This window comes from Ambystoma mexicanum, chromosome 11 (assembly GCF_040938575.1).
Source record: "Ambystoma mexicanum isolate Mex_15411 chromosome 11, UKY_AmexF1_1, whole genome shotgun sequence".
In the NCBI taxonomy this organism is placed as follows: domain Eukaryota; kingdom Metazoa; phylum Chordata; class Amphibia; order Caudata; family Ambystomatidae; genus Ambystoma; species Ambystoma mexicanum.
The window spans coordinates 821,332,065-821,353,636 of NC_090934.1; the positions used below are offsets into that span (position 1 = coordinate 821,332,065).

The 21,572-nt window shown below is 46.3% G+C and overlaps 18 non-coding genes across 18 annotated transcripts; all 18 read right to left on the bottom strand.

The window, feature by feature from the left end:
• Window positions 1-1,174: 1,174 nt before the first annotated feature.
• Window positions 1,175-1,246, bottom strand: TRNAW-CCA (transfer RNA tryptophan (anticodon CCA)). The gene has a single exon. It is a non-coding gene; the product is annotated as a tRNA-Trp (tRNA).
• Window positions 1,247-1,559: 313 nt separating this feature from the next.
• TRNAN-GUU (transfer RNA asparagine (anticodon GUU)) lies at window positions 1,560-1,633 on the bottom strand. The gene has a single exon. It is a non-coding gene; the product is annotated as a tRNA-Asn (tRNA).
• Window positions 1,634-3,423: 1,790 nt separating this feature from the next.
• Window positions 3,424-3,495, bottom strand: TRNAW-CCA (transfer RNA tryptophan (anticodon CCA)). The gene has a single exon. It is a non-coding gene; the product is annotated as a tRNA-Trp (tRNA).
• A 313-nt stretch (window positions 3,496-3,808) lies between these two features.
• TRNAN-GUU (transfer RNA asparagine (anticodon GUU)) lies at window positions 3,809-3,882 on the bottom strand. Its single transcript has one exon. It is a non-coding gene; the product is annotated as a tRNA-Asn (tRNA).
• A 1,790-nt stretch (window positions 3,883-5,672) lies between these two features.
• TRNAW-CCA (transfer RNA tryptophan (anticodon CCA)) lies at window positions 5,673-5,744 on the bottom strand. The gene has a single exon. It is a non-coding gene; the product is annotated as a tRNA-Trp (tRNA).
• A 305-nt stretch (window positions 5,745-6,049) lies between these two features.
• TRNAN-GUU (transfer RNA asparagine (anticodon GUU)) lies at window positions 6,050-6,123 on the bottom strand. Its single transcript has one exon. It is a non-coding gene; the product is annotated as a tRNA-Asn (tRNA).
• A 1,790-nt stretch (window positions 6,124-7,913) lies between these two features.
• Window positions 7,914-7,985, bottom strand: TRNAW-CCA (transfer RNA tryptophan (anticodon CCA)). The gene has a single exon. It is a non-coding gene; the product is annotated as a tRNA-Trp (tRNA).
• Window positions 7,986-8,298: 313 nt separating this feature from the next.
• Window positions 8,299-8,372, bottom strand: TRNAN-GUU (transfer RNA asparagine (anticodon GUU)). The gene has a single exon. It is a non-coding gene; the product is annotated as a tRNA-Asn (tRNA).
• Window positions 8,373-10,162: 1,790 nt separating this feature from the next.
• On the bottom strand, window positions 10,163-10,234 carry TRNAW-CCA (transfer RNA tryptophan (anticodon CCA)). Its single transcript has one exon. It is a non-coding gene; the product is annotated as a tRNA-Trp (tRNA).
• A 305-nt stretch (window positions 10,235-10,539) lies between these two features.
• On the bottom strand, window positions 10,540-10,613 carry TRNAN-GUU (transfer RNA asparagine (anticodon GUU)). The gene has a single exon. It is a non-coding gene; the product is annotated as a tRNA-Asn (tRNA).
• Window positions 10,614-12,403: 1,790 nt separating this feature from the next.
• On the bottom strand, window positions 12,404-12,475 carry TRNAW-CCA (transfer RNA tryptophan (anticodon CCA)). Its single transcript has one exon. It is a non-coding gene; the product is annotated as a tRNA-Trp (tRNA).
• Window positions 12,476-12,788: 313 nt separating this feature from the next.
• Window positions 12,789-12,862, bottom strand: TRNAN-GUU (transfer RNA asparagine (anticodon GUU)). Its single transcript has one exon. It is a non-coding gene; the product is annotated as a tRNA-Asn (tRNA).
• A 1,790-nt stretch (window positions 12,863-14,652) lies between these two features.
• Window positions 14,653-14,724, bottom strand: TRNAW-CCA (transfer RNA tryptophan (anticodon CCA)). Its single transcript has one exon. It is a non-coding gene; the product is annotated as a tRNA-Trp (tRNA).
• Window positions 14,725-15,037: 313 nt separating this feature from the next.
• TRNAN-GUU (transfer RNA asparagine (anticodon GUU)) lies at window positions 15,038-15,111 on the bottom strand. Its single transcript has one exon. It is a non-coding gene; the product is annotated as a tRNA-Asn (tRNA).
• A 1,790-nt stretch (window positions 15,112-16,901) lies between these two features.
• On the bottom strand, window positions 16,902-16,973 carry TRNAW-CCA (transfer RNA tryptophan (anticodon CCA)). The gene has a single exon. It is a non-coding gene; the product is annotated as a tRNA-Trp (tRNA).
• Window positions 16,974-17,286: 313 nt separating this feature from the next.
• TRNAN-GUU (transfer RNA asparagine (anticodon GUU)) lies at window positions 17,287-17,360 on the bottom strand. Its single transcript has one exon. It is a non-coding gene; the product is annotated as a tRNA-Asn (tRNA).
• A 2,174-nt stretch (window positions 17,361-19,534) lies between these two features.
• On the bottom strand, window positions 19,535-19,608 carry TRNAN-GUU (transfer RNA asparagine (anticodon GUU)). The gene has a single exon. It is a non-coding gene; the product is annotated as a tRNA-Asn (tRNA).
• Window positions 19,609-21,398: 1,790 nt separating this feature from the next.
• On the bottom strand, window positions 21,399-21,470 carry TRNAW-CCA (transfer RNA tryptophan (anticodon CCA)). Its single transcript has one exon. It is a non-coding gene; the product is annotated as a tRNA-Trp (tRNA).
• Between the last annotated feature and the right edge of the window lie 102 nt (window positions 21,471-21,572).

The following is a 21,572-nucleotide window of genomic DNA, read 5'->3' on the forward strand; positions in this document are numbered from 1 at the left end:
GTACCTTGCTGAGAAGCAAGACCTGCAGTTGCATTCTTCTGTTAAAAGAGGGCAGCAGAGTGCACCAAGAGAACTTGGGGGAAGTAGCTTATGTTAACTACTTGCCATGCTCTTTATAGATCCCTCTGTTTGACTGGGTGAATTCTAATTTCTGGGGTAGAGTAAGCAATTTTTGGATCTAGATGCTGTGCGCAACAGGAATGCTATATACTGCACTGTACTGCTACTGAAAAGTTACCAATTTTACAGGATGTTCAGGTAAGCTTTGTTTCAGAAAACAACTTGCTAGAGGCACTAAGACAGATCATGGGGACAAAGGAAGAGGGTTTGGGGATTATCACATCTCATATGAAAGGTACAGTCACGCTCGAGACAACTCTGAGTGCCTCCTCAAATTCTAAGAAATGCGAACTGGGGTCCTACGCCTTTTATTGCCAGTGGATCTTTGTGTTTCAGACAAATGTGCACGCCTCCCAGAGCCCCTTGCAATGCACTTAGGGAAAGGGGGGAAGGTGCTGTGAAGCCTTCTCGCTGACAATGTCTCTCTTGTCTATAATGTAACTATGAGAGAGAGAGAAATAGGCAATGCAAGAGTGAAAAAGTAAAATGGAAATGTGTCTACTGAGACCAGTATAAGGGGAAATTCTCACAATCCAGGACCGACAGTTGATTGGGAGGGCGCTTACAGGTTTCCGACACCAGACCGGTACCTGAACTCACAAACCCAAACTGCAAAGTGATGCCCATTGCCACTAGACTGCCGACCCCCTTTCGGGGCCCCAACATATATCCTTTAGTCACACCTAGAGTTCCCAGGACAGTGCAGCATTCAGCGATTACACGAAAATTTTGACAGCGCTAGGAGGCCATGCAAATGGCAGAGGTATGTTTTACAAAGCCCACGTAGCGTGCACAAAACAGCACATCAGTCAGGCCCACTTGAAGAGATGGTAAAGAGGAAATACTTCTGCTGCATCCAGTAAAACATAGAGATTGGCCTGCTTTAAAGGTTGACCATGTCCTTCATGGGTGTCTGTCAATATGATACTTCCCTGCTGCAAAGCTTACATTCGAAACGCCAGAACAACTAGGCCCAGAGCACAAAGATGCAGTCAGGTTGAAATAACGAGATACTGAAGAGCAATTTTGTATTTCAGAGTGGGAAAAGGAAGTATGACCCCGACGTGATTTGAACACACAACCTTCTGATCTGGAGTCAGACGCGCTACCATTGCGCCACGAGGTCCTTGTGGCAATCCACCTGGTGTGTCTGATGACAGAATAAAGGTAGGAGACGTACATGCACCTGCAGAGCCTCATTGCTTCTTTAGGTAGACTGGCTAGGATAGCTTCCTTCTGTGCATCAGTACACGCTGCAGCCAAACCCTTCCCATGAAGTCTTGATGTTTATGAATTGAATGGCAAGTTTTGAAAAACTAAAGCAAGCGAGAAGAATTGCTTGCAGTTTATTGGATTTTTTGGACGTCAGCAGACGAGACCTGCGAGAGGTAAACAGAAGTCCATAGTTGGTCACGCTGAATTTTTGAGCCAAAATGCACCGTCCCTGGGTGGGCTTGAACCACCAACCTTTCGGTTAACAGCCGAACGCGCTAACCGATTGCGCCACAGAGACTCATGCAGCTCTTACACAGGGGCCTGATTGGTGTGCTGTTTGCTTATGCTTCCCAGGCAACCTGAAAATATTTCTAAAATAGCTCTTTTTCCCACAGCAAATCAGGGTATCAAGCACTTCCCTACCTCCCCTAATCCACAAACACAGGGGATTTAGTAGAGGACAGAGCCCATCAACAGTGCACCAAATGCCCTCTGTGTAGGCATAACTTGCTATGAGGAGAAAGCCACAGTTGCGCACTTGTGTTAAAAGGGGACAGTAGGCTGAACCCAGAGAACACGGGAGAAATGACTCAGGTTTACTGAGTGGAACACTCTGTGTCTTTGTGCCAAAAACAGCAGCGTCTTTTCGGTTAACAGCCGAACGCGCTAACCAATTGCACCACAGAGACTCACTGGCATGTGTGTTCTGCCTTTGGCCTGATTGCATTGCTATTTTTTTCTGATTGGCAGAAAACCTGAACTTTTTTCTGAAAAAGGCATGCCTCTCTTAGCACTGCAGTGCATTAGAGTGCTCCCTTGCTTCCCTGAATCCCCAAATACACAACCACCCTGGGCACAATAGAAGACACATTCCAGCAGATTTAGCAAGATTGCACCAAGGATTCTATATGTAGGTACCTTGCTGAGAAGCAAGACCTGCAGTTGCATTCTTCTGTTAAAAGAGGGCAGCAGAGTGCACCAAGAGAACTTGGGGGAAGTAGCTTATGTTAACTATTTGCCATGCTCTTTATAGATCCCTCTGTTTGACTGGGTGAATTCTAATTTCTGGGGTAGAGTAAGCAATTTTTGGATCTAGATGCTGTGCGCAACAGGAATGCTATATACTGCACTGTACTGCTACTGAAAAGTTACCAATTTTACAGGATGTTCAGGTAAGCTTTGTTTCAGAAAACAACTTGCTAGAGGCACTAAGACAGATTACTGGGACAAAGGAAGAGGGTTTGGGGATTAGCACATCTCATATGAAAGATACAGTCACGCCCGAGACAACTCTGAGTGCCTCCTCAAATTCTAAGAAATGCGAACTGGGGTCCTACGCCTTTTATTGCCAGTGGATCTTTGTGTTTCAGACAAATGTGCACGCCTCCCAGAGCCCCTTGCAATGCACTTAGGGAAAGGGGGGAAGGTGCTGTGAAGCCCTCTCGCTGACAATGTCTCTCTTGTCTATAATGTAACTATGAGAGAGAGAGAAATAGGCAATGCGAGAGTGAAAAAGTAAAATGGAAATTTGTCTACTGAGACCAGTATAAGGGGAAATTCTCACAATCCAGGACCGACAGTTGATTGGGAGGGCGCTTACAGGTTTCTGACACCAGACCGGTACCTGAACTCACAAACCCAAACTGCAAAGTGATGCCCATTGCCACTAGACTGCCGACCCCCTTTCGGGGCCCCAACATATATCCTTTAGTCACACCTAGAGTTCCCAGGACAGTGCAGCATTCAGCGATTACACGAAAATTTTGACAGCGCTAGGAGGCCATGCAAATGGCAGAGGTATGTTTTACAAAGCCCACGTAGCGTGCACAAAACAGCACATCAGTCAGGCCCACTTGAAGAGATGGTAAAGAGGAAATACTTCTGCTGCATCCAGTAAAACATAGAGATTGGCCTGCTTTAAAGGTTGACCATGTCCTTCATGGGTGTCTGTCAATATGATACTTCCCTGCTGCAAAGCTTACATTCGAAACGCCAGAACAACTAGGCCCAGAGCACAAAGATGCAGTCAGGTTGAAATAACGAGATACTGAAGAGCAATTTTGTATTTCAGAGTGGGAAAAGGAAGTATGACCCCGACGTGATTTGAACACACAACCTTCTGATCTGGAGTCAGACGCGCTACCATTGCGCCACGAGGTCCTTGTGGCAATCCACTTGGTGTGTCTGATGACAGAATAAAGGTAGGAGACGTACATGCACCTGCAGAGCCTCATTGCTTCTTTAGGTAGACTGGCTAGGATAGCTTCCTTCTGTGCATCAGTACACGCTGCAGCCAAACCCTTCCCATGAAGTCTTGATGTTTATGAATTGAATGGCAAGTTTTGAAAAACTAAAGCAAGCGAGAAGAATTGCTTGCAGTTTATTGGATTTTTTGGACGTCAGCAGACGAGACCTGCGAGAGGTAAACAGAAGTCCATAGTTGGTCACGCTGAATTTTTGAGCCAAAATGCACCGTCCCTGGGTGGGCTTGAACCACCAACCTTTCGGTTAACAGCCGAACGCGCTAACCGATTGCGCCACAGAGACTCATGCAGCTCTTACACAGGGGCCTGATTGGTGTGCTGTTTGCTTATGCTTCCCAGGCAACCTGAAAATATTTCTAAAATAGCTCTTTTTCCCACAGCAAATCAGGGTATCAAGCACTTCTCTACCTCCCCTAATCCACAAACACAGGGGATTTAGTAGAGGACAGAGCCCATCAACAGTGCACCAAATGCCCTCTGTGTAGGCATAACTTGCTATGAGGAGAAAGCCACAGTTGCGCACTTGTGTTAAAAGGGGACAGTAGGCTGAACCCAGAGAACACGGGAGAAATGACTCAGGTTTACTGAGTGGAACACTCTGTGTCTTTGTGCCAAAAACAGCAGCGTCTTTTCGGTTAACAGCCGAACGCGCTAACCAATTGCACCACAGAGACTCACTGGCATGTGTGTTCTGCCTTTGGCCTGATTGCATTGCTATTTTTTTCTGATTGGCAGAAAACCTGAACTTTTTTCTGAAAAAGGCATGCCTCTCTTAGCACTGCAGTGCATTAGAGTGCTCCCTTGCTTCCCTGAATCCCCAAATACACAACCACCCTGGGCACAATAGAAGACACATTCCAGCAGATTTAGCAAGATTGCACCAAGGATTCTATATGTAGGTACCTTGCTGAGAAGCAAGACCTGCAGTTGCATTCTTCTGTTAAAAGAGGGCAGCAGAGTGCACCAAGAGAACTTGGGGGAAGTAGCTTATGTTAACTATTTGCCATGCTCTTTATAGATCCCTCTGTTTGACTGGGTGAATTCTAATTTCTGGGGTAGAGTAAGCAATTTTTGGATCTAGATGCTGTGCGCAACAGGAATGCTATATACTGCACTGTACTGCTACTGAAAAGTTACCAATTTTACAGGATGTTCAGGTAAGCTTTGTTTCAGAAAACAACTTGCTAGAGGCACTAAGACAGATTACTGGGACAAAGGAAGAGGGTTTGGGGATTATCACATCTCATATGAAAGGTACAGTCACGCCCGAGACAACTCTGAGTGCCTCCTCAAATTCTAAGAAATGCGAACTGGGGTCCTACGCCTTTTATTGCCAGTGGATCTTTGTGTTTCAGACAAATGTGCACGCCTCCCAGAGCCCCTAGCAATGCACTTAGGGAAAGGGGGGAAGGTGCTGTGAAGCCCTCTCGCTGACAATGTCTCTCTTGTCTATAATGTAGCTATGAGAGAGAGAGAAATAGGCAATGCAAGAGTGAAAAAGTAAAATGGAAATGTGTCTACTGAGACCAGTATAAGGGGAAATTCTCACAATCCAGGACCGACAGTTGATTGGGAGGGCGCTTACAGGTTTCCGACACCAGACCGGTACCTGAACTCACAAACCCAAACTGCAAAGTGATGCCCATTGCCACTAGACTGCCGACCCCCTTTCGGGGCCCCAACATATATCCTTTAGTCACACCTAGAGTTCCCAGGACAGTGCAGCATTCAGCGATTACACGAAAATTTTGACAGCGCTAGGAGGCCATGCAAATGGCAGAGGTATGTTTTACAAAGCCCACGTAGCGTGCACAAAACAGCACATCAGTCAGGCCCACTTGAAGAGATGGTAAAGAGGAAATACTTCTGCTGCATCCAGTAAAACATAGAGATTGGCCTGCTTTAAAGGTTGACCATGTCCTTCATGGGTGTCTGTCAATATGATACTTCCCTGCTGCAAAGCTTACATTCGAAACGCCAGACCAACTAGGCCCAGAGCACAAAGATGCAGTCAGGTTGAAATAACGAGATACTGAAGAGCAATTTTGTATTTCAGAGTGGGAAAAGGAAGTATGACCCCGACGTGATTTGAACGCACAACCTTCTGATCTGGAGTCAGACGCGCTACCATTGCGCCACGAGGTCCTTGTGGCAATCCACCTGGTGTGTCTGATGACAGAATAAAGGTAGGAGACGTACATGCACCTGCAGAGCCTCATTGCTTCTTTAGGTAGACTGGCTAGGATAGCTTCCTTCTGTGCATCAGTACACGCTGCAGCCACCATGAAGTCTTGATGTTTATGAATTGAATGGCAAGTTTTGAAAAACTAAAGCAAGCGAGAAGAATTGCTTGCAGTTTATTGGATTTTTTGGACGTCAGCAGACGAGACCTGCGAGAGGTAAACAGAAGTCCATAGTTGGTCACGCTGAATTTTTGAGCCAAAATGCACCGTCCCTGGGTGGGCTTGAACCACCAACCTTTCGGTTAACAGCCGAACGCGCTAACCGATTGCGCCACAGAGACTCATGCAGCTCTTACACAGGGGCCTGATTGGTGTGCTGTTTGCTTATGCTTCCCAGGCAACCTGAAAATATTTCTAAAATAGCTCTTTTTCCCACAGCAAATCAGGGTATCAAGCACTTCCCTACCTCCCCTAATCCACAAACACAGGGGATTTAGTAGAGGACAGAGCCCATCAACAGTGCACCAAATGCCCTCTGTGTAGGCATAACTTGCTATGAGGAGAAAGCCACAGTTGCGCACTTGTGTTAAAAGGGGACAGTAGGCTGAACCCAGAGAACACGGGAGAAATGACTCAGGTTTACTGAGTGGAACACTCTGTGTCTTTGTGCCAAAAACAGCAGCGTCTTTTCGGTTAACAGCCGAACGCGCTAACCAATTGCACCACAGAGACTCACTGGCATGTGTGTTCTGCCTTTGGCCTGATTGCATTGCTATTTTTTTCTGATTGGCAGAAAACCTGAACTTTTTTCTGAAAAAGGCATGCCTCTCTTAGCACTGCAGTGCATTAGAGTGCTCCCTTGCTTCCCTGAATCCCCAAATAAACAACCACCTTGGGCACAATAGAAGACACATTCCAGCAGATTTAGCAAGATTGCACCAAGGATTCTATATGTAGGTACCTTGCTGAGAAGCAAGACCTGCAGTTGCATTCTTCTGTTAAAAGAGGGCAGCAGAGTGCACCAAGAGAACTTGGGGGAAGTAGCTTATGTTAACTACTTGCCATGCTCTTTATAGATCCCTCTGTTTGACTGGGTGAATTCTAATTTCTGGGGTAGAGTAAGCAATTTTTGGATCTAGATGCTGTGCGCAACAGGAATGCTATATACTGCACTGTACTGCTACTGAAAAGTTACCAATTTTACAGGATGTTCAGGTAAGCTTTGTTTCAGAAAACAACTTGCTAGAGGCACTAAGACAGATCATGGGGACAAAGGAAGAGGGTTTGGGGATTATCACATCTCATATGAAAGGTACAGTCACGCTCGAGACAACTCTGAGTGCCTCCTCAAATTCTAAGAAATGCGAACTGGGGTCCTACGCCTTTTATTGCCAGTGGATCTTTGTGTTTCAGACAAATGTGCACGCCTCCCAGAGCCCCTTGCAATGCACTTAGGGAAAGGGGGGAAGGTGCTGTGAAGCCTTCTCGCTGACAATGTCTCTCTTGTCTATAATGTAACTATGAGAGAGAGAGAAATAGGCAATGCAAGAGTGAAAAAGTAAAATGGAAATGTGTCTACTGAGACCAGTATAAGGGGAAATTCTCACAATCCAGGACCGACAGTTGATTGGGAGGGCACTTACAGGTTTCCGACACCAGACCGGTACCTGAACTCACAAACCCAAACTGCAAAGTGATGCCCATTGCCACTAGACTGCCGACCCCCTTTCGGGGCCCCAACATATATCCTTTAGTCACACCTAGAGTTCCCAGGACAGTGCAGCATTCAGCGATTACACGAAAATTTTGACAGCGCTAGGAGGCCATGCAAATGGCAGAGGTATGTTTTACAAAGCCCACGTAGCGTGCACAAAACAGCACATCAGTCAGGCCCACTTGAAGAGATGGTAAAGAGGAAATACTTCTGCTGCATCCAGTAAAACATAGAGATTGGCCTGCTTTAAAGGTTGACCATGTCCTTCATGGGTGTCTGTCAATATGATACTTCCCTGCTGCAAAGCTTACATTCGAAACGCCAGAACAACTAGGCCCAGAGCACAAAGATGCAGTCAGGTTGAAATAACGAGATACTGAAGAGCAATTTTGTATTTCAGAGTGGGAAAAGGAAGTATGACCCCGACGTGATTTGAACACACAACCTTCTGATCTGGAGTCAGACGCGCTACCATTGCGCCACGAGGTCCTTGTGGCAATCCACCTGGTGTGTCTGATGACAGAATAAAGGTAGGAGACGTACATGCACCTGCAGAGCCTCATTGCTTCTTTAGGTAGACTGGCTAGGATAGCTTCCTTCTGTGCATCAGTACACGCTGCAGCCAAACCCTTCCCATGAAGTCTTGATGTTTATGAATTGAATGGCAAGTTTTGAAAAACTAAAGCAAGCGAGAAGAATTGCTTGCAGTTTATTGGATTTTTTGGACGTCAGCAGACGAGACCTGCGAGAGGTAAACAGAAGTCCATAGTTGGTCACGCTGAATTTTTGAGCCAAAATGCACCGTCCCTGGGTGGGCTTGAACCACCAACCTTTCGGTTAACAGCCGAACGCGCTAACCGATTGCGCCACAGAGACTCATGCAGCTCTTACACAGGGGCCTGATTGGTGTGCTGTTTGCTTATGCTTCCCAGGCAACCTGAAAATATTTCTAAAATAGCTCTTTTTCCCACAGCAAATCAGGGTATCAAGCACTTCCCTACCTCCCCTAATCCACAAACACAGGGGATTTAGTAGAGGACAGAGCCCATCAACAGTGCACCAAATGCCCTCTGTGTAGGCATAACTTGCTATGAGGAGAAAGCCACAGTTGCGCACTTGTGTTAAAAGGGGACAGTAGGCTGAACCCAGAGAACACGGGAGAAATGACTCAGGTTTACTGAGTGGAACACTCTGTGTCTTTGTGCCAAAAACAGCAGCGTCTTTTCGGTTAACAGCCGAACGCGCTAACCAATTGCACCACAGAGACTCACTGGCATGTGTGTTCTGCCTTTGGCCTGATTGCATTGCTATTTTTTTCTGATTGGCAGAAAACCTGAACTTTTTTCTGAAAAAGGCATGCCTCTCTTAGCACTGCAGTGCATTAGAGTGCTCCCTTGCTTCCCTGAATCCCCAAATACACAACCACCCTGGGCACAATAGAAGACACATTCCAGCAGATTTAGCAAGATTGCACCAAGGATTCTATATGTAGGTACCTTGCTGAGAAGCAAGACCTGCAGTTGCATTCTTCTGTTAAAAGAGGGCAGCAGAGTGCACCAAGAGAACTTGGGGGAAGTAGCTTATGTTAACTACTTGCCATGCTCTTTATAGATCCCTCTGTTTGACTGGGTGAATTCTAATTTCTGGGGTAGAGTAAGCAATTTTTGGATCTAGATGCTGTGCGCAACAGGAATGCTATATACTGCACTGTACTGCTACTGAAAAGTTACCAATTTTACAGGATGTTCAGGTAAGCTTTGTTTCAGAAAACAACTTGCTAGAGGCACTAAGACAGATTACTGGGACAAAGGAAGAGGGTTTGGGGATTATCACATCTCATATGAAAGGTACAGTCACGCCCGAGACAACTCTGAGTGCCTCCTCAAATTCTAAGAAATGCGAACTGGGGTCCTACGCCTTTTATTGCCAGTGGATCTTTGTGTTTCAGACAAATGTGCACGCCTCCCAGAGCCCCTAGCAATGCACTTAGGGAAAGGGGGGAAGGTGCTGTGAAGCCCTCTCGCTGACAATGTCTCTCTTGTCTATAATGTAGCTATGAGAGAGAGAGAAATAGGCAATGCAAGAGTGAAAAAGTAAAATGGAAATGTGTCTACTGAGACCAGTATAAGGGGAAATTCTCACAATCCAGGACCGACAGTTGATTGGGAGGGCGCTTACAGGTTTCCGACACCAGACCGGTACCTGAACTCACAAACCCAAACTGCAAAGTGATGCCCATTGCCACTAGACTGCCGACCCCCTTTCGGGGCCCCAACATATATCCTTTAGTCACACCTAGAGTTCCCAGGACAGTGCAGCATTCAGCGATTACACGAAAATTTTGACAGCGCTAGGAGGCCATGCAAATGGCAGAGGTATGTTTTACAAAGCCCACGTAGCGTGCACAAAACAGCACATCAGTCAGGCCCACTTGAAGAGATGGTAAAGAGGAAATACTTCTGCTGCATCCAGTAAAACATAGAGATTGGCCTGCTTTAAAGGTTGACCATGTCCTTCATGGGTGTCTGTCAATATGATACTTCCCTGCTGCAAAGCTTACATTCGAAACGCCAGACCAACTAGGCCCAGAGCACAAAGATGCAGTCAGGTTGAAATAACGAGATACTGAAGAGCAATTTTGTATTTCAGAGTGGGAAAAGGAAGTATGACCCCGACGTGATTTGAACACACAACCTTCTGATCTGGAGTCAGACGCGCTACCATTGCGCCACGAGGTCCTTGTGGCAATCCACCTGGTGTGTCTGATGACAGAATAAAGGTAGGAGACGTACATGCACCTGCAGAGCCTCATTGCTTCTTTAGGTAGACTGGCTAGGATAGCTTCCTTCTGTGCATCAGTACACGCTGCAGCCACCATGAAGTCTTGATGTTTATGAATTGAATGGCAAGTTTTGAAAAACTAAAGCAAGCGAGAAGAATTGCTTGCAGTTTATTGGATTTTTTGGACGTCAGCAGACGAGACCTGCGAGAGGTAAACAGAAGTCCATAGTTGGTCACGCTGAATTTTTGAGCCAAAATGCACCGTCCCTGGGTGGGCTTGAACCACCAACCTTTCGGTTAACAGCCGAACGCGCTAACCGATTGCGCCACAGAGACTCATGCAGCTCTTACACAGGGGCCTGATTGGTGTGCTGTTTGCTTATGCTTCCCAGGCAACCTGAAAATATTTCTAAAATAGCTCTTTTTCCCACAGCAAATCAGGGTATCAAGCACTTCCCTACCTCCCCTAATCCACAAACACAGGGGATTTAGTAGAGGACAGAGCCCATCAACAGTGCACCAAATGCCCTCTGTGTAGGCATAACTTGCTATGAGGAGAAAGCCACAGTTGCGCACTTGTGTTAAAAGGGGACAGTAGGCTGAACCCAGAGAACACGGGAGAAATGACTCAGGTTTACTGAGTGGAACACTCTGTGTCTTTGTGCCAAAAACAGCAGCGTCTTTTCGGTTAACAGCCGAACGCGCTAACCAATTGCACCACAGAGACTCACTGGCATGTGTGTTCTGCCTTTGGCCTGATTGCATTGCTATTTTTTTCTGATTGGCAGAAAACCTGAACTTTTTTCTGAAAAAGGCATGCCTCTCTTAGCACTGCAGTGCATTAGAGTGCTCCCTTGCTTCCCTGAATCCCCAAATAAACAACCACCTTGGGCACAATAGAAGACACATTCCAGCAGATTTAGCAAGATTGCACCAAGGATTCTATATGTAGGTACCTTGCTGAGAAGCAAGACCTGCAGTTGCATTCTTCTGTTAAAAGAGGGCAGCAGAGTGCACCAAGAGAACTTGGGGGAAGTAGCTTATGTTAACTACTTGCCATGCTCTTTATAGATCCCTCTGTTTGACTGGGTGAATTCTAATTTCTGGGGTAGAGTAAGCAATTTTTGGATCTAGATGCTGTGCGCAACAGGAATGCTATATACTGCACTGTACTGCTACTGAAAAGTTACCAATTTTACAGGATGTTCAGGTAAGCTTTGTTTCAGAAAACAACTTGCTAGAGGCACTAAGACAGATTACGGGAACAAAGGAAGAGGGTTTGGGGATTATCACATCTCATATGAAAGGTACAGTCACGCTCGAGACAACTCTGAGTGCCTCCTCAAATTCTAAGAAATGCGAACTGGGGTCCTACGCCTTTTATTGCCAGTGGATCTTTGTGTTTCAGACAAATGTGCACGCCTCCCAGAGCCCCTTGCAATGCACTTAGGGAAAGGGGGGAAGGTGCTGTGAAGCCTTCTCGCTGACAATGTCTCTCTTGTCTATAATGTAACTATGAGAGAGAGAGAAATAGGCAATGCAAGAGTGAAAAAGTAAAATGGAAATGTGTCTACTGAGACCAGTATAAGGGGAAATTCTCACAATCCAGGACCGACAGTTGATTGGGAGGGCGCTTACAGGTTTCCGACACCAGACCGGTACCTGAACTCACAAACCCAAACTGCAAAGTGATGCCCATTGCCACTAGACTGCCGACCCCCTTTCGGGGCCCCAACATATATCCTTTAGTCACACCTAGAGTTCCCAGGACAGTGCAGCATTCAGCGATTACACGAAAATTTTGACAGCGCTAGGAGGCCATGCAAATGGCAGAGGTATGTTTTACAAAGCCTACGTAGCGTGCACAAAACAGCACATCAGTCAGGCCCACTTGAAGAGATGGTAAAGAGGAAATACTTCTGCTGCATCCAGTAAAACATAGAGATTGGCCTGCTTTAAAGGTTGACCATGTCCTTCATGGGTGTCTGTCAATATGATACTTCCCTGCTGCAAAGCTTACATTCGAAACGCCAGAACAACTAGGCCCAGAGCACAAAGATGCAGTCAGGTTGAAATAACGAGATACTGAAGAGCAATTTTGTATTTCAGAGTGGGAAAAGGAAGTATGACCCCGACGTGATTTGAACACACAACCTTCTGATCTGGAGTCAGACGCGCTACCATTGCGCCACGAGGTCCTTGTGGCAATCCACCTGGTGTGTCTGATGACAGAATAAAGGTAGGAGACGTACATGCACCTGCAGAGCCTCATTGCTTCTTTAGGTAGACTGGCTAGGATAGCTTCCTTCTGTGCATCAGTACACGCTGCAGCCAAACCCTTCCCATGAAGTCTTGATGTTTATGAATTGAATGGCAAGTTTTGAAAAACTAAAGCAAGCGAGAAGAATTGCTTGCAGTTTATTGGATTTTTTGGACGTCAGCAGACGAGACCTGCGAGAGGTAAACAGAAGTCCATAGTTGGTCACGCTGAATTTTTGAGCCAAAATGCACCGTCCCTGGGTGGGCTTGAACCACCAACCTTTCGGTTAACAGCCGAACGCGCTAACCGATTGCGCCACAGAGACTCATGCAGTTCTTACACAGGGGCCTGATTGGTGTGCTGTTTGCTTATGCTTCCCAGGCAACCTGAAAATATTTCTAAAATAGCTCTTTTTCCCACAGCAAATCAGGGTATCAAGCACTTCTCTACCTCCCCTAATCCACAAACACAGGGGATTTAGTAGAGGACAGAGCCCATCAACAGTGCACCAAATGCCCTCTGTGTAGGCATAACTTGCTATGAGGAGAAAGCCACAGTTGCGCACTTGTGTTAAAAGGGGACAGTAGGCTGAACCCAGAGAACACGGGAGAAATGACTCAGGTTTACTGAGTGGAACACTCTGTGTCTTTGTGCCAAAAACAGCAGCGTCTTTTCGGTTAACAGCCGAACGCGCTAACCAATTGCACCACAGAGACTCACTGGCATGTGTGTTCTGCCTTTGGCCTGATTGCATTGCTATTTTTTTCTGATTGGCAGAAAACCTGAACTTTTTTCTGAAAAAGGCATGCCTCTCTTAGCACTGCAGTGCATTAGAGTGCTCCCTTGCTTCCCTGAATCCCCAAATACACAACCACCCTGGGCACAATAGAAGACACATTCCAGCAGATTTAGCAAGATTGCACCAAGGATTCTATATGTAGGTACCTTGCTGAGAAGCAAGACCTGCAGTTGCATTCTTCTGTTAAAAGAGGGCAGCAGAGTGCACCAAGAGAACTTGGGGGAAGTAGCTTATGTTAACTATTTGCCATGCTCTTTATAGATCCCTCTGTTTGACTGGGTGAATTCTAATTTCTGGGGTAGAGTAAGCAATTTTTGGATCTAGATGCTGTGCGCAACAGGAATGCTATATACTGCACTGTACTGCTACTGAAAAGTTACCAATTTTACAGGATGTTCAGGTAAGCTTTGTTTCAGAAAACAACTTGCTAGAGGCACTAAGACAGATTACTGGGACAAAGGAAGAGGGTTTGGGGATTAGCACATCTCATATGAAAGATACAGTCACGCCCGAGACAACTCTGAGTGCCTCCTCAAATTCTAAGAAATGCGAACTGGGGTCCTACGCCTTTTATTGCCAGTGGATCTTTGTGTTTCAGACAAATGTGCACGCCTCCCAGAGCCCCTTGCAATGCACTTAGGGAAAGGGGGGAAGGTGCTGTGAAGCCCTCTCGCTGACAATGTCTCTCTTGTCTATAATGTAACTATGAGAGAGAGAGAAATAGGCAATGCGAGAGTGAAAAAGTAAAATGGAAATTTGTCTACTGAGACCAGTATAAGGGGAAATTCTCACAATCCAGGACCGACAGTTGATTGGGAGGGCGCTTACAGGTTTCTGACACCAGACCGGTACCTGAACTCACAAACCCAAACTGCAAAGTGATGCCCATTGCCACTAGACTGCCGACCCCCTTTCGGGGCCCCAACATATATCCTTTAGTCACACCTAGAGTTCCCAGGACAGTGCAGCATTCAGCGATTACACGAAAATTTTGACAGCGCTAGGAGGCCATGCAAATGGCAGAGGTATGTTTTACAAAGCCCACGTAGCGTGCACAAAACAGCACATCAGTCAGGCCCACTTGAAGAGATGGTAAAGAGGAAATACTTCTGCTGCATCCAGTAAAACATAGAGATTGGCCTGCTTTAAAGGTTGACCATGTCCTTCATGGGTGTCTGTCAATATGATACTTCCCTGCTGCAAAGCTTACATTCGAAACGCCAGAACAACTAGGCCCAGAGCACAAAGATGCAGTCAGGTTGAAATAACGAGATACTGAAGAGCAATTTTGTATTTCAGAGTGGGAAAAGGAAGTATGACCCCGACGTGATTTGAACACACAACCTTCTGATCTGGAGTCAGGCGCGCTACCATTGCGCCACGAGGTCCTTGTGGCAATCCACCTGGTGTGTCTGATGACAGAATAAAGGTAGGAGACGTACATGCACCTGCAGAGCCTCATTGCTTCTTTAGGTAGACTGGCTAGGATAGCTTCCTTCTGTGCATCAGTACACGCTGCAGCCAAACCCTTCCCATGAAGTCTTGATGTTTATGAATTGAATGGCAAGTTTTGAAAAACTAAAGCAAGCGAGAAGAATTGCTTGCAGTTTATTGGATTTTTTGGACGTCAGCAGACGAGACCTGCGAGAGGTAAACAGAAGTCCATAGTTGGTCACGCTGAATTTTTGAGCCAAAATGCACCGTCCCTGGGTGGGCTTGAACCACCAACCTTTCGGTTAACAGCCGAACGCGCTAACCGATTGCGCCACAGAGACTCATGCAGCTCTTACACAGGGGCCTGATTGGTGTGCTGTTTGCTTATGCTTCCCAGGCAACCTGAAAATATTTCTAAAATAGCTCTTTTTCCCACAGCAAATCAGGGTATCAAGCACTTCTCTACCTCCCCTAATCCACAAACACAGGGGATTTAGTAGAGGACAGAGCCCATCAACAGTGCACCAAATGCCCTCTGTGTAGGCATAACTTGCTATGAGGAGAAAGCCACAGTTGCGCACTTGTGTTAAAAGGGGACAGTAGGCTGAACCCAGAGAACACGGGAGAAATGACTCAGGTTTACTGAGTGGAACACTCTGTGTCTTTGTGCCAAAAACAGCAGCGTCTTTTCGGTTAACAGCCGAACGCGCTAACCAATTGCACCACAGAGACTCACTGGCATGTGTGTTCTGCCTTTGGCCTGATTGCATTGCTATTTTTTTCTGATTGGCAGAAAACCTGAACTTTTTTCTGAAAAAGGCATGCCTCTCTTAGCACTGCAGTGCATTAGAGTGCTCCCTTGCTTCCCTGAATCCCCAAATACACAACCACCCTGGGCACAATAGAAGACACATTCCAGCAGATTTAGCAAGATTGCACCAAGGATTCTATATGTAGGTACCTTGCTGAGAAGCAAGACCTGCAGTTGCATTCTTCTGTTAAAAGAGGGCAGCAGAGTGCACCAAGAGAACTTGGGGGAAGTAGCTTATGTTAACTATTTGCCATGCTCTTTATAGATCCCTCTGTTTGACTGGGTGAATTCTAATTTCTGGGGTAGAGTAAGCAATTTTTGGATCTAGATGCTGTGCGCAACAGGAATGCTATATACTGCACTGTACTGCTACTGAAAAGTTACCAATTTTACAGGATGTTCAGGTAAGCTTTGTTTCAGAAAACAACTTGCTAGAGGCACTAAGACAGATTACTGGGACAAAGGAAGAGGGTTTGGGGATTAGCACATCTCATATGAAAGATACAGTCACGCCCGAGACAACTCTGAGTGCCTCCTCAAATTCTAAGAAATGCGAACTGGGGTCCTACGCCTTTTATTGCCAGTGGATCTTTGTGTTTCAGACAAATGTGCACGCCTCCCAGAGCCCCTTGCAATGCACTTAGGGAAAGGGGGGAAGGTGCTGTGAAGCCCTCTCGCTGACAATGTCTCTCTTGTCTATAATGTAACTATGAGAGAGAGAGAAATAGGCAATGCGAGAGTGAAAAAGTAAAATGGAAATTTGTCTACTGAGACCAGTATAAGGGGAAATTCTCACAATCCAGGACCGACAGTTGATTGGGAGGGCGCTTACAGGTTTCTGACACCAGACCGGTACCTGAACTCACAAACCCAAACTGCAAAGTGATGCCCATTGCCACTAGACTGCCGACCCCCTTTCGGGGCCCCAACATATATCCTTTAGTCACACCTAGAGTTCCCAGGACAGTGCAGCATTCAGCGATTACACGAAAATTTTGACAGCGCTAGGAGGCCATGCAAATGGCAGAGGTATGTTTTACAAAGCCCACGTAGCGTGCACAAAACAGCACATCAGTCAGGCCCACTTGAAGAGATGGTAAAGAGGAAATACTTCTGCTGCATCCAGTAAAACATAGAGATTGGCCTGCTTTAAAGGTTGACCATGTCCTTCATGGGTGTCTGTCAATATGATACTTCCCTGCTGCAAAGCTTACATTCGAAACGCCAGAACAACTAGGCCCAGAGCACAAAGATGCAGTCAGGTTGAAATAACGAGATACTGAAGAGCAATTTTGTATTTCAGAGAGGGAAAAGGAAGTATGACCCCGACGTGATTTGAACACACAACCTTCTGATCTGGAGTCAGACGCGCTACCATTGCGCCACGAGGTCCTTGTGGCAATCCACCTGGTGTGTCTGATGACAGAATAAAGGTAGGAGACGTACATGCACCTGCAGAGCCTCATTGCTTCTTTAGGTAGACTGGCTAGGATAGCTTCCTTCTGTGCATCAGTACACGCTGCAGCCAAACCCTTCCCATGAAGTCTTGATGTTTATGAATTGAATGGCAAGTTTTGAAAAACTAAAGAAAGCGAGAAGAATTGCTTGCAGTTTATTGGATTTTTTGGACGTCAGCAGACGAGACCTGCGAGAGGTAAACAGAAGTTCATAGTTGGTCATGCTGAATTTTTGAGCCAAAATGCACCGTCCCTGGGTGGGCTTGAACCACCAACCTTTCGGTTAACAGCCGAACACGCTAACCGATTGCGCCACAGAGACTCATGCAGTTCTTACACAGGGGCCTGATTGGTGTGCTGTTTGCTTATGCTTCCCAGGCAACCTGAAAATATTTCTAAAATAGCTCTATTTCCCACAGCAAATCAGGGTATCAAGCACTTCCCAACCTCCCCTAATCTACAAACACAGGGGATTTAGTAGAGGACAGAGCCCATCAACAGTGCACCAAATGTCCTCTTTGTAGGCATAACTTGCTATGAGGAGAAAGCCACAGTTGCGCACTTGTGTTAAAAGGGGACAGTAGGCTGAACCCAGAGAACACGGGAGAAATGACTCAGGTTTACTGAGTGGAACACTCTGTGTCTTTGTGCCAAAAACAGCAGCGTCTTTTCGGTTAACAGCCGAAGGCGCTAACCAATTGTGCCACAGAGACTCACTGGCATGTGTGTTCTGCCTTTGGCCTGATTGCATTGCTATTTTTTTCTGATTGGCAGAAAACCTGAACTTTTTTCTGAAAAAGGCATGCCTCTCTTAGCACTGCAGTGCATTAGACTGCTCCCTTGCTTCCCTGAGTCCCCAAATACACAACCACCTTGGGCACAATAGAAGACACATTCCAGCAGATTTAGCAAGAGTGCACCAAGGTTTCTATATGTAGGTACCTTGCTGAGAAGCAAGACCTGCAGTTGCATTCTTCTGTTAAAAGAGGGCAGCAGAGTGCACCAAGAGAACTTGGGGGAAGTAGCTTATGTTAACTACTTGCCATGATCTTTATAGATCCCTCTGTTTGACTGGGTGAATTCTAATTTCTGGGGTAGAGTAAGCAATTTTTGGATCTAGATGCTGTGCGCAACAGGAATGCTATATACTGCACTGTACTGCTACTGAAAAGTTACCAATTTTACAGGATGCTCAGGTAAGCTTTGTTTCAGAAAACAACTTGCTAGAGGCCCTAGGACAGATTACTGGGACAAAGGAAGAGGGTTTGGGGATTAGCACATCTCCTATGAAAGGTACAGTCAAGCCCGAGACAACTCTGAGTGCCTCCTCAAATTCTAAGAAATGCGAACTGGGGTCCTACGCCTTTTATTGCCAGTGGATCTTTGTGTTTCAGACAAATGTGCACGCCTCCCAGAGCCCCATGCAATGCACTTAGGGAAATGGGGGAAGGTGCTGTGCAACCCTCTCGCTGACAATGTCTCTCTTGTCTATAATGTAACTATGAGAGAGAGAGAAATAGGCAATGCGAGAGTGAAAAAGTAAAATGGAAATGTGTCTACTGAGACCAGTATAAGGGGAAATCCTCACAATCCAGGACCGACAGTTGATTGGGAGGGCGCTTACAGGTTTCCGACACCAGACCGGTACCTGAACTCACAAACCCAAACTGCAAAGTGATGCCCATTGCCACTAGACTGCCGACCCCCTTTCGGGGCACCAGCATATTTCCTTTAGTCACACCTAGAGTTCCCAGGACAGTGCAGCATTCAGCGATTACACGAAAATATTGACAGCGCTAGGAGGCCATGCAAATGGCAGAGGTATGCTTTACAAAGCCCACGTAGCGTGCACAAAACAGCACATCAGTCAGGCCCACTTGAAGAGATGGTAAAGAGGAAATACTTCTGCTGCATCCAGTAAAACATAGAGATTGGCCTGCTTTAAAGGTTGACCATGTCCTTCATGGGTGTCTGTCAATATGATACTTCCCTGCTGCAAAGCTTACATTCGAAACGCCAGAACAACTAGTCCCAGAGCACAAAGATGCAGTCAGGTTGAAATAACGAGATACTGAAGAGCAATTTTGTATTTCAGAGTGGGAAAAGGAAGTATGACCCCGACGTGATTTGAACACACAACCTTCTGATCTGGAGTCAGACGGCTACCATTGCGCCACGAGGTCCTTGTGGCAATCCACCTGGTGTGTCTGATGACAGAATAAAGGTAGGAGACGTACATGCACCTGCAGAGCCTCATTGCTTCTTTAGGTAGACTGGCTAGGATAGCTTCCTTCTGTGCATCAGTACACGCTGCAGCCAAACCCTTCCCATGAAGTCTTGATGTTTATGAATTGAATGGCAAGTTTTGAAAAACTAAAGCAAGCGAGAAGAATTGCTTGCAGTTTATTGGATTTTTTGGACGTCAGCAGACGAGACCTGCGAGAGGTAAACAGAAGTCCATAGTTGGTCACGCTGAATTTTTGAGCCAAAATGCACCGTCCCTGGGTGGGCTTGAACCACCAACCTTTCGGTTAACAGCCGAACGCGCTAACCGATTGCGCCACAGAGACTCATGCAGCTCTTACACAGGGGCCTGATTGGTGTGCTGTTTGCTTATGCTTCCCAGGCAACCTGAAAATATTTCTAAAATAGCTCTTTTTCCCACAGCAAATCAGGGTATCAAGCACTTCTCTACCTCCCCTAATCCACAAACACAGGGGATTTAGTAGAGGACAGAGCCCATCAACAGTGCACCAAATGCCCTCTGTGTAGGCATAACTTGCTATGAGGAGAAAGCCACAGTTGCGCACTTGTGTTAAAAGGGGACAGTAGGCTGAACCCAGAGAACACGGGAGAAATGACTCAGGTTTACTGAGTGGAACACTCTGTGTCTTTGTGCCAAAAACAGCAGCGTCTTTTCGGTTAACAGCCGAACGCGCTAACCAATTGCACCACAGAGACTCACTGGCATGTGTGTTCTGCCTTTGGCCTGATTGCATTGCTATTTTTTTCTGATTGGCAGAAAACCTGAACTTTTTTCTGAAAAAGGCATGCCTCTCTTAGCACTGCAGTGCATTAGAGTGCTCCCTTGCTTCCCTGAATCCCCAAATACACAACCACCCTGGGCACAATAGAAGACACATTCCAGCAGATTTAGCAAGATTGCACCAAGGATTCTATATGTAGGTACCTTGCTGAGAAGCAAGACCTGCAGTTGCATTCTTCTGTTAAAAGAGGGCAGCAGAGTGCACCAAGAGAACTTGGGGGAAGTAGCTTATGTTAACTATTTGCCATGCTCTTTATAGATCCCTCTGTTTGACTGGGTGAATTCTAATTTCTGGGGTAGAGTAAGCAATTTTTGGATCTAGATGCTGTGCGCAACAGGAATGCTATATACTGCACTGTACTGCTACTGAAAAGTTACCAATTTTACAGGATGTTCAGGTAAGCTTTGTTTCAGAAAACAACTTGCTAGAGGCACTAAGACAGATTACTGGGACAAAGGAAGAGGGTTTGGGGATTAGCACATCTCATATGAAAGATACAGTCACGCCCGAGACAACTCTGAGTGCCTCCTCAAATTCTAAGAAATGCGAACTGGGGTCCTACGCCTTTTATTGCCAGTGGATCTTTGTGTTTCAGACAAATGTGCACGCCTCCCAGAGCCCCTTGCAATGCACTTAGGGAAAGGGGGGAAGGTGCTGTGAAGCCCTCTCGCTGACAATGTCTCTCTTGTCTATAATGTAACTATGAGAGAGAGAGAAATAGGCAATGCGAGAGTGAAAAAGTAAAATGGAAATTTGTCTACTGAGACCAGTATAAGGGGAAATTCTCACAATCCAGGACCGACAGTTGATTGGGAGGGCGCTTACAGGTTTCTGACACCAGACCGGTACCTGAACTCACAAACCCAAACTGCAAAGTGATGCCCATTGCCACTAGACTGCCGACCCCCTTTCGGGGCCCCAACATATATCCTTTAGTCACACCTAGAGTTCCCAGGACAGTGCAGCATTCAGCGATTACACGAAAATTTTGACAGCGCTAGGAGGCCATGCAAATGGCAGAGGTATGTTTTACAAAGCCCACGTAGCGTGCACAAAACAGCACATCAGTCAGGCCCACTTGAAGAGATGGTAAAGAGGAAATACTTCTGCTGCATCCAGTAAAACATAGAGATTGGCCTGCTTTAAAGGTTGACCATGTCCTTCATGGGTGTCTGTCAATATGATACTTCCCTGCTGCAAAGCTTACATTCGAAACGCCAGAACAACTAGGCCCAGAGCACAAAGATGCAGTCAGGTTGAAATAACGAGATACTGAAGAGCAATTTTGTATTTCAGAGAGGGAAAAGGAAGTATGACCCCGACGTGATTTGAACACACAACCTTCTGATCTGGAGTCAGACGCGCTACCATTGCGCCACGAGGTCCTTGTGGCAATCCACCTGGTGTGTCTGATGACAGAATAAAGGTAGGAGACGTACATGCACCTGCAGAGCCTCATTGCTTCTTTAGGTAGACTGGCTAGGATA